The 11947-nt window shown below is 31.0% G+C and overlaps 1 pseudogene; it reads right to left on the reverse strand.

Annotated features, from left to right (window-relative positions):
- Window positions 1–6274: 6274 nt before the first annotated feature.
- Window positions 6275–11174, reverse strand: LOC115951930 (annotated as a pseudogene).
- Between the last annotated feature and the right edge of the window lie 773 nt (window positions 11175–11947).

Consider the following 11947-nt stretch of genomic DNA (forward strand, 5'->3'; position numbering starts at 1 on the left):
TAATGGGCCAATGGGCTATTGGGCTTAATTAAAATTCTACAAAATCTAATTTTATGTGATTTTCGATCGGTCGGATCTAATTTTCGATCAGTCGGATTTCACAGAATTTGAATTCTTCTTTCTGCAACTTGTATGTTTTTGTGTTCTGACTTGTAACACCTTAAGCATTGTCTAATCAAATCTAAAGATTTAGGAATCTATATGTAAACAAGTTTGTACTCATGGTTTGCTAATTGTTCTAAACTTTTAGAACCTAATAGATATATCTCATACTCACTTCTCTATCACTAGATAGCTAAATTACACGAGCAATAATGCCCTTATTTTTTTATATTATTTGCCCAACCACATAATAGCGAAGAACAATGAGAATACATGGACACTCAAACGGCAAACTTGATCTAGTGCCTTAACTCAGTTTGCTTTGTTACAATTTGTTCTGATTTGACCACTTGTGCCCATGAGAGGGCTAAGCTCCCTTATCTTTACCATTAATGCATTAGCAAAGTCTGTTAGGAAGCTTGCTGAGTTGGTGCTGTAAGCGTTAACAAGGGAATCTGTGGAACCCCGTTGAAGAATTGTTGGTCTGAGTGCAAGAGACCCTTTTTGCTTATCAAATTCTTGAAGTATTCATTGTCAAAGGATTCTGAACTGGTCACATCTAGAGGGGCAAGATTGCTGTCACCACTAGTGCTTGGACAGTTCGATTGCAATGAAGTTGTGAATGAGGAATCTATGTTGGTATCATTGTAAACCCTAGTTCGGAAGTTTTTGCACCGTGGATTAAAGCAATCACCACCCCTAAAATGCAAACTATTATCCTCTACTTAAAGTATCATTCGCAACCCTTTTGATAGGAAATTTTAGGTTTTTGAATGCTTTTTTTTTTTTTTTGGCAATTTTTTAACTCGTATTTTCAGTCATTCAAGAGAGGTTAGTATAAATAATTTGCATTCTAAGCTAAAATTAAAGCCAACAATATTTATATATATACATACATACATACATATATATATATATATATATATAAAAGAATACTATACATAAAATGAAGTAAAGAGTTCACATTAGACTAAGTACACAAATAAACTAACAAAACACAACTAAAAGCATCACCATTGGTGGTGGCAAAAAAGCTATTTTACCACCTCCAACTCTGATTTAAGTGCCAATATTTGTGGAGCCAAAGGCAAAATATTTTGCCTTCTTGCTATTGTGGTAGTTCACTGTAATAAGGTGGTATCAAAAAATTATTACTGTATCACTTTTCGGGATTGGTGGCAGAAAGAAAGAGAGAGGAAGTGAGAAAGAAATTAATAAGAAAATGAATAGTTTTGGCTTATGATAAAAATAAGACCATTAATGTAGGGTGTGTTATGAAATTATGTGTTAAAATAGATAAAGTAGTTTTTTAAAGTATTAAATGCTAAAAATTTTAGCTCTACCGATGTAGATGCTCTAATAACAAATCTAACATAAGTCCAAACATTAAAACAACCAAACTACCTCTTAGAGCCACGGTACCAGGGGCAACGGCACATTAAGGCCAGGGTGGTCATAGGACCACCCTGACCTGGAAAAATATATATATATATATATATAATTTAAATTCTTATATTTTTCTACACTTCAAAAAAAATTTGTGAACACCCTCAGCTTTTTTTATGCAAATAAAATTAAATTTTGCTTCATAATTTGTTCTACTTAACAATATATTGGGGCTTTCAAGCAAAAAGAAAAAGCCCAAAAAAAAATTTGAACTAAAATCTATAAAAATAAAAATTATAACATAGCAAGCCCAAATACCCAATAGAGCTCAAGGGAAAAAGCCCAAGATCAATCCTAAATAGACCCCAGATAGATTTTTAAATCAACAAAAATAACCCCAGACAGATTTTTAAATCAACAAAAATAATAGTAATTAAATTTTTATAAACTAAATACCCAATACGCCGATTGATCAAATTTTAAAGCAAAATTGAGATCATAACCTAAAGGGAAAAAGAACCTCATCCTCAACCGGTCAGCCCTCAGCAGTTAGCATCTTAGGTTCTCAACGAGTAGCACCTTTGCCTTAGATTCAGAAACAGCAATAGCAACAGCAATAGAGCACATCAGCGACGGTGAGATTAGATCGGAGATAAGAGATTGCCTTGGCCTCAAAGCAACAGCAACAGAGCAACCCAACAAGAACCTGCCCCTGGTCCCAGAGCACATCAACATCGGTGACGATGAGATCGGATCGAAGATTGGCTTGGCCTCAAGTCCTCAATGTGCTGCCAGCCCTCAAGGTATTTCAATTCTCTCTCTTTTTCTCTATCTCATCTTTGCTATGCTCTGAGAGTGAGAGCGGAGCTCTCTCTCTGTTTCTCTATAACTTGAAAAATGAGATTCTCTCTTTGGAATTGAATAGCTTTACCTAATGTCCAATTGCCTTTATTTGACCTTTTGACTTTATTGGTTTGTGAGTTTGTCTTTTTGTGCATTGTGAATGTTTTATATCTTTAATTTTTTGTGTAATGTTGTTTGGCTCTTGTCTGTTGAATAGGGGGTGGATGGGGGCCGTGGGGTTGGATATTTGAATTAGGGAAGTGGACAGGCAGAGGCGGTAAAGGCATAAAAGTAACTGAACAAGACATTATAAAAGATAAACAAATTAAATTATGTTAGGCAGTGGGTTGAGCCGGGTGGATAATGCAGTGTGGGGTGTGTGCTACTGCATAGTGGGGTGTGTGCTAGACTGCTAGTAGTCAGTAAAGAAAAATAATGAAACAACTAAACAATAATAATTAATAATTTTATTAATACTTCAAATGAATTTATAGTTTTTTTTTTTTTTTTTGCTAAAATTATGAACAAATATTTAATAAGAAAACTACGTACTCGAGATTCATCTCCTGTGCAAGATTCATTTCCTGTGCAAAATTTATCTTCATATTCTAAGCAAATTCGTGTTGACTTTAACTTAGAAAATCTTCGTTCAGATCCTGGGCTACAAGAAAAGATATCATCTTATCATCCTAATAATCATGATGAAATAAGAAAATTTTATTTACAAAAAGGCCCTTGTCAACCTGTTCTCCATGAATACCCTCCAACGGATTTTTCTGGAAAGCCCCATCAATTTAGATCCAATTGTTATGTAAATAGGAACTGGTTGGAATATAGTATAGACAAGGATGCATTATTTTGTTTATATTGCTTCCTATTTGGGCAAGATGTTCGTAAGCGAGGAGGAGATCGAGACTTTTGTAACGAAGGGATTCAAACTTTGGAATTAGAAAGAGAAGTTATCATCCCATGTTAGAGGAGTTAATAGTGCTCCTAACCAAGCTGCCAAGAAGAGTGAAGATCTAATGAAGGAAAAGCAACACATTCAAAGTGTTTTGGTTAAGCAATCAAATCAAAATAAAATTGAATATCGGGTTCAATTAAATGCAATAGTTGATTGCATAAAATTCCTTTTATGCCGGGAGTTAGCTTTTTGTGGTCACAATGAATCTCAAGGTTCAAGTGATAAAGGAAATTTCTTTGAGCTTCTACAATTTTTGGCAAATCATAATGAATCTATCAATGAAGTATTGCAAAAAGCTTTGAAAAATTGCAATTACTCACCATAAAATTCAAAAAGACATTGTGAATGCAGTTGCACGTGAAACATCCAAAGCCATCATCAAGGATCTTAACAATGGGTTCTTTTCAATATAATTAATGAGTCACGTGATATCTTAGTGAAAGAGCAAATGACCCTCGTTCTTCGTTATGTGAATAAAAAAGGAATTATTATAGAGCGGTTCATTGGTATTGTACATGTAGCAAGTACCACCACTTTGTCACTCAAATATGTTGTTGAATGTTTACTTTACAAACATAATTTGAGTTTATCGAAACAACGTGGACAAGGTTATGACAGGGATAGTAATATGCAAGGTGATATCAATGGTCTCAAAACTTTAATTTTTAAAGAGAATAAGTCAGTATTTTATGTCCATTGTTTTGCTCATCGACTTCAATTGACTCTTATTGCCATTGCTAAAAATCACATTAACATTGTTGAATTTTTTTATGTGGTTAGTAATTTAGTAACTATTGTTGGAGGCTCTTGTAAAAGACTAGATGCTCTTTAAGATGCTCAATTTGCCAAAATTAAAGAAGAATTAGAGAAGGGTGTAGTAGAAGTGGGCAAGGTTTGAATCCAGAGACAAATCTTAAACGTCCTAGTGATACACGTTGGGGATCATATTATGGGACTATTCTCAACTTGATTTTGACGTTCTCTGCTGTTGTTGATGTATTTGAGATTATTGAAGAAGATGGCATCTCCAACCAAAAGGTTAAAGCTCGATCTATTATGAGGTCAATTCTATCTTTTGAATTTGTCTTTGCTCTACACTTGATGAAAAAAATTTTAGGGGTCACAAATGAGTTGTCAATAAGCATTGCAAAAAAAAAAAAAAAATCAAGATATAGTAAATGCTATGGATCTTGTTAAAGTTTTTATGCAACGATTAAAAGTGATGAGAAATGATGAATGGATATCTTTATTGATTAAAGTGTCTTCATTTTGTACCACACATGATATTCCTATCTTAAACATGGATGAAATATTTGTAGTTAGTGGGAAGCCACGACACAACACCCAACAAAATACAAATTTATATCATTATTGTGTTGAGCTATTCTACACAATTATAGATTTGCAAATTCAAGAGCTTAACAACTGTTTTTCAAAGGCGAATACTGATTTGCTACTTTGTATAACTTGCTTGAATCCAAGTTTTTCATTTGTGGCTTTTGATAAGGAAAAGTTAATACATCTAGCAAAGTTCTATCCATCTGATTTTTCTGGGACAAATATCTAGGCATTTGGCTCTCAACTTCAGAATTACATTTTTCATATGCGCAACAATGACTTGTTTTTAGAGCTTCAAGAAGTTGGTAAACTTACTGAAAAGTTAATGAAAATAGAGAAGCATGACACTTATCCATTAGTCTATTTGCTTGTGAAGTTAGTTTTGACCTTTCATGTCACTACTGCAATAGTAGAAAGAAGTTTTTCAGCAATGAAATATATAAAGAATGAACTATGCAATCAAATGGGAGATAAGTGGATGAATGATTGCATGGTTATGTACATTGAAAGAGATGTAGCTTGTAGCATTGATAATAAGACATAATGAGACTATCATGTAATGATTTCAAAATATGAAAACTTATAGAAGGAAATTGTAAACTTTATATATTTGCATGTGTTTTTTATTGTTGTTATTGTCAAAATATGAATTTCTTTTTATTAGATTGTGTAATTTATACTTCTTAAGGAATACCCTGAGAAAAATTTCTGAATCCGCTACTACACGATACATCTGTTGATTAATTTTGTTTATGTTGTTTGGAGTTTATGCCTTTATGGTGATCCACAAACCCAATAAATTTCCAATGGTTTCTCAATTTCCCCTAAAAAAGAAGGAATTAAAAAAAAAAAAAAAGGGTCTAAAATTAAGTATGTTGCCAACTTACATGCCATGGTACTCACTCGGTTATTTGGTGGTTTTATTTGGAATTATAGTTACCCTTTAACACTCATATGAAGAAATTGGATCACTTTGTTTAAATATTGGATTCAGTACATCTGAAATTTACTTGCATCAGTTGTCGAGACAGTCGAGTTAATGTTCTTCTCAAAAAAACAAAAAAACAAAAACAAAAAGTTTGCAGAGTTAAGGGATTGTCCGTTGGATTGCTGTTAATTAAGGTTAAACTTGGCTTGCTCTTTCTTGATTGTGTTTCTTTGCCATCTCAATAGTGAAAAGTTGTTTATTTTAAGATTATCTTGCTACATATATATTAGTTGTTGAATTATCTTGTTTTTATTATATTTTTTGTAAAACAAAAAATAATAATAATAATAACTATATTTGAACCAATGTCCATTAATTTTATATAGCAATATTAGAGATATAAATTTTTTTTCGCTACATGTTTTACAACTTTTTCACAACTTATTAAGATAATAACTTTTTTTTTTTTAATAAGTTGTGATTGGAATAACACGATTTTTACATAGACTTCACTAATATCACATTATCACTTTTTATTATGCACCAACAAAAAAATAAAAATAAAAAAAAAAATAAAAAAAAGGTAAAATCTTTTGTATCACAAGATTTATCGTTCTTAATATATCTACCAAATCACCAAACAACAATAGCATCGAGAAGGAACACTTTATTCCCAACAGGCACACAAATGGTAGATTAATTAGTGCCTTAAATTAGTTGGCTTTCCTGCAATTTATCCTGATTTGGCCGCTTGTGCCTGTGAGTGGGCTAAGGTTCCCCATCTTCACCATTGCGTTCGCAAAGTCTATTTGAAAGCTTCCCAAGTCAGAGCTATAAGCACCAACTTAGAAATCTGTGGAACCTCCATGAAAGAGTTGTTGGTCTGAGTGCAAGAGGCCCTTTTTGCTCAACAAATTCTTGAAGAAAGCATTGTCAAAGGATGTTGGACTTGTGACATCTAGAGAGGCAAGATTGACATCACCACCAGTTCTCGGATAGTTTGATTTCAATGAAGTTGCATATGAGGAATCTATGCTGCTTTCATTGTAAATCCTATCTCGAAAAATTGTGCACCTTGCTTGGCCTATTGTGTGAGATCCTAAACAAATTTTATAAAAATAATATGTTGGGTCATTTTATACATGGCTTTAAACAGCATTGATGGGTTAATTTTATTTTATTTTTATTTTTTTTAATTTTTTTTAAGCGAGATAATTACAACATACTATTAATCTCACCATTCGAATCATTTTCCCCCTAAACCCCAAATAATTGATGGGTTAATTAAATATTAAGTTTATAAGAACTTTTTACTGTTGCGTTTAGATGAGATTTACTAATTTACAAAGGTCTTGTAGCTGAATTGACACCTCCCTGTGTACGAAGTGCTTGGGAGTCTAGGGGGGAAAAAATTCGAACTGTGAGGTTAGCAGTATGTTATAATTATCTCTAAAAAAACAAAGTATTTTTTTATAAAAATAAATAAATAAATAAAATTTGGGATCCACCAAAATTTTATAATAAAAAAAACCTTTCCTTTTTTGGCTTGCAAACTATACTCTTTCATATGTGCTTTGTTAATTGTTTATTTGTTGTAAAGTTGCGTAGGAATCAGGGAGAAAAGTTTGTAATATAGGACCAGCCAAAATAAGTTTTAAAAACTAGGTTTTTATTATCTTTTAAAGGGAAATGTTAATGAATTCCCTAAAGGCATTTGTTGGGGAACCATTTTAGGAATGTATTTATGGGAAAAAAGAAAAAGTAATTAATATTATGACAATTTTTTCAATTTTCCATAAAAGTGATATAAAAACTTTCTTAAAATTGTTTATTAACAATTATCTTATGGGCATCTGTTAATATAACCATTTTTTTTATAATTATTGTGGATTAGTTTACTTTCATAAATTTATTTTATTTCTTTTGTACATGATTGTACCTTGAAAAAATGTAATATTTTTAAACAAGACTACCCTGATAGGACCACCATTTCTTGGGCAGTGAAACCCTTGTTTGAGAAGGCACTAATACGGGAAAAAGTATACCATGTTTCGGTAATATTAACTCAATATCTGTTTTGGTATTTCCTATCCAATAAATGAGTGACACATATTTCAAAAAACCATATCAGATTACTCCAATAAACGATTAATTTATCTTCCCGATAGTATAGAAGATTATGATTAATTTATTGGAGTAGTCTAATGAGGTTTTTTGAAATAAGTGTCACCCATTTATTAGGTAGGAAATACCAAAACAGATGCTGAGTTGGTATTACCAAAACATTGTATACTTTCTCCTAATAAGACCACTAAGATTCAATGCTGGAAAAGGAAGGTCGGAATTAGCAGCACTTAAATTTGCAGTAGTAGTCTCTTCTACCCAATAGGAGCGGCCACCTAGGTCCACCCAACTGGATTGAAACAAATAATTTCAACAGCAAAAGAACACGATTTTAATATATGTTCTAATATTATGGTCTAAATTAAAATTTATAAATAATATGAATTTGAAACTTTTTCTTACAGCAACAACAGAGTCTCTAGCAGCAACCGTTACAATGTCAGCACACGATACAACGCCAGGGCACATATTCTCCAATTGAGATTTGATGGTGTCTATTACGTCAAATCCCCTTAGTGAATTATTATTTGGAAAAGCTGTTTTCTCTCCTATGAAATTTGTTGTGTCATCCAAGAGGACCGATGCATCACACTACCCCTATTACATAATATTACTCAAACTTGTTATTTTTCTGATGTTAAATATTCCTACCATCTATATTTTCTATATTCATTACAAGGAAAATGTCAAGGTTACTATTAATTTTACTATAAAAAAAAAAAAATCTACAACATGATAATGACAAAATATATGATTGATGTCATATAATAATAAAATTTTAAATCGTTTTTTTTTTTTAATTTTAAAATTTAACATAAGAATGTGTAAAATTTATGTAATAAAATGTGTAATAACTATAGTACTACTCCTCACCACAAATGCAGGGATAATACCTCAACAAATCAAGGGGTTCAATAATCCACTAGCACAATTTAGTATAGTCTTTTATGTTATCATGAACCTTTAAATTTATGTTGGGTTAAACAAGTAAATGACTTTACATGGCTCATAAAACATTATTGCATGTGAAGAGCTTGCTAGATTTTTTTTTTTTTAACAAATAAGGGTATCCAAATCTTTTCAAGTATCTAACTATTTCCTTAGACATGTGTAGTCTCCCCGTCCCATACACACCGGATTATTACAAGGAAGAAACCCTTGAGGGTGACCCCAAGATACTGGCAAAAGGTTTTGAATCTAGGATTTCATAGATATCATAACGCTTTACAATTTAAATTATTTAGCCAAAACAAGCAATCACAATAATTTTGCATGCATCTTAACGGAATTTGGTCCATGACTTTATTCTAAATTTGTGGTTATCATTAAGTTTAAATAACAAAAAAACCAAAAAAAAAAAAAAAAAAAACAAACAAACAAACATTTACAATTTTTTTCACTACTAATTATGCGACTTGTTATGTGAAGAACCTTATGGTTCAATTGACACATTTTTGTATTTTCATTGAAGACGTTTAGAATTCAAATTCTTCCTCTCATATTGTAATTATCAAATTATAAACAGAAAATTTTAAGAAAAAGTACGTAACTACTTGTGATTTATGCATGATAAAATTGTGTCAGTAGTAGACCCATATATAAAAAAAAGTATGTGACTTTATTTAAACAAATTAAAGCAGTCAAAAGAGAGAGAGAGAGAGAGAGATGACTTGAAAAGCAGTCATGAAAGTGAAGAGAGAGCAGCAAGGATGCTCCATGTGTGGCTCACTTGACACTGCAGAGTCTACAGCTGATTTAAAGGTGGTAAGGGCATTAGGGCATGTTCTTGCATAGAAAAAAGGGGACAATAATCGAGCTGAGACCATTCCCACAAAAAGTGAAAATAAGAGGTAGAATCTAATGGCAGCTAGAATTGCTGAGCTAGAATAATAATGAGCCAGAATGATTATTGAAGATAGAGAAACAAGAAGAAGATGATGGATTTTTTGCTTTGTTGGGTGGTTAAGGCACTAGAGTTCTCATGTATTTATACAAGAGTTCCAGCTAACATGCACGTTCTGGAATAATGTATTTTTCTCATTACTCGGCCGAGAGTCAACGCTGTGGACAGAAAAGGAATAAAATAAATTAATGAAAGATGTACATGAGGATATTTGTTTAACTTTTAATTTGTAAGTTTGACTTATCTACAGAATTTTTTTTAACTGAAATTTTTAAAATAAATAAAATACTGTCACATCACCCACTAACTACCGCTAGTAGTTTTGGAGTTGGCACCATTTATAGGATATGAAGATTTCCCACCTGATCTAATCAGGTCAGTTGTGGGTTGGGCACAATCCAGACCTGTGGACAGCCTTAATCACTCACTATCACATCTGCGTACGATCAAAGAAATAATTTATTTTTTTTTTAAATATATTTTTTTGATTTTTATTTTATTTGTAGATTGTGGAAAACCAACTAAATAAATCATTTTTAAAAAAATAACAAAAATGCAAGAAAATTCTTCTAATAACCGTGGACAATGTTCTGCATTAAAGAACAAAAGAAATCAATGAAAATTGTTCCATATATAGTCACTTAGAATAAAATTTAGAAAGATATATCAACTTATCCTTTTTTTTAGACTCACCCATCACATGAGTGGAGGAATTGACGAACTGTCTAGTAGACCTAAAAAATTTTCTAGTATCTTCCCAGTGCATGGCAGAGGGAAGGGGAGACTAGAGGCACCATATATATTAAAAATTTATAGAAACAAATTTAACTATTGCCCTACGTTTATCTAAGTGATCGATTCATCATTTTCCCTTTTTTTATTACTCTTATAACATATATAACTCATTAATTAAGTTAAAAATATATATTTAATATATCTTTTCCAAAAAAAAAATAGATAAGTTTATATAAATAATTAATGCATTATTTTTTGCTCTTATTGTAGTTCATTAAATTAAAGCATACTCAAGATACATGTTTCTAAACAATAGCTAAGTCAATTATTTAATACAAGTTTTCTTCATCATTTTCCCCCTTTTTTTAGGATTAAAAAAAAGACTCTTTTTTTTTTTTTTTTTTCATTATATTGCATTTGGAGAATAAGACATATCAGATATGGACAATATTTTTTATATATAAGAAAATATGATTGCAGATTTTGTGGTTGAGAGTTAGAGATCCATATTGCATTTGTTTTTGTTATCTATGAAATATAATGTTTTTTTTTTTAGTTTTTCTTATTATTATAATATTTTGCTTGTATTAACTTGTATAATTTATGTATAAATATGTTACTACTCTTTCAATTTAATTTTATTTATAGAATTATTTTTGGTCCCCCTGAATATATTTTGGTTCTGCCGTTGTATCTTCTTGATCTTTATTAAGAAATGAAGAATATTTGCACCTTAACTTAGATCTTTCTTTTACTTTCAAAAAAAAAAAAAAAAAACCTTAGATCTATTATATGAAATTAAATTTAATGATTAATTATTTCATCCTTCCTTTTTCCAATACCTTGTACATTGGGCTAAACTGTGAACCTATTCATTTATGCTTAACCTATAATTTTTTTATATGGAGTTTCAACTTATGGCATCCCGTTTCTAGCAATTTCGCTCCTTATATAATTTTTGGTTTCCATCAATAGTATTAATGTATTATACCCCAACTTCTGACTAGGAATGCACATAGATGTGAAGATTTCACTTTACTTTTGGTAAGTAATAGTATTTTACTTGTAATGAAGATAAGGGTGCATTTGGATAGGCTATTTCAAAATGGTGTTTTGAGTTTCAAATAAGTATTTTTTTATAAATAAATAAAAAATAAAAAATAAAAAAAAAAACTATACAAAGTTGTTATTGCGAAACGAAATTTTGAATTTTCAAAATGTGCTTTAAGGCTCATAAAATGCCTAACTAAACGAACTCTAAGACTTGGAAATGTATTAAGGGTACGGTTAATGACCTACTGCTAGTTCGGTACCATCCAAATTTCCTTTTCGTAAATCTTAAATGCATTGCAGGGGACCATCCTAGCTAAAAATGGTTGTTCCAAACTGAGGATTTGTTTAGCTTCCTATAATATACATTCATAGTCTTTTCTAAGTAAAATTTTAATAGGGGACCATCTTACGTAAAAATGGTTGTTACCAATTGAGGATTTGTTTAGCTCCTTGTAATATACATTCATTAGTCTTAATTTTTAATAGTATATATATTAAATGTTGTGTTAACTTTGTAGGTTAATTTTGCATCACATATTCTATCTTTTTTTTCTTTTTTTTTTAATTGTGC

Source organism: Quercus lobata, chromosome 7 (genome assembly GCF_001633185.2).
Source record: "Quercus lobata isolate SW786 chromosome 7, ValleyOak3.0 Primary Assembly, whole genome shotgun sequence".
In the NCBI taxonomy this organism is placed as follows: Eukaryota; Viridiplantae; Streptophyta; class Magnoliopsida; order Fagales; family Fagaceae; genus Quercus; species Quercus lobata.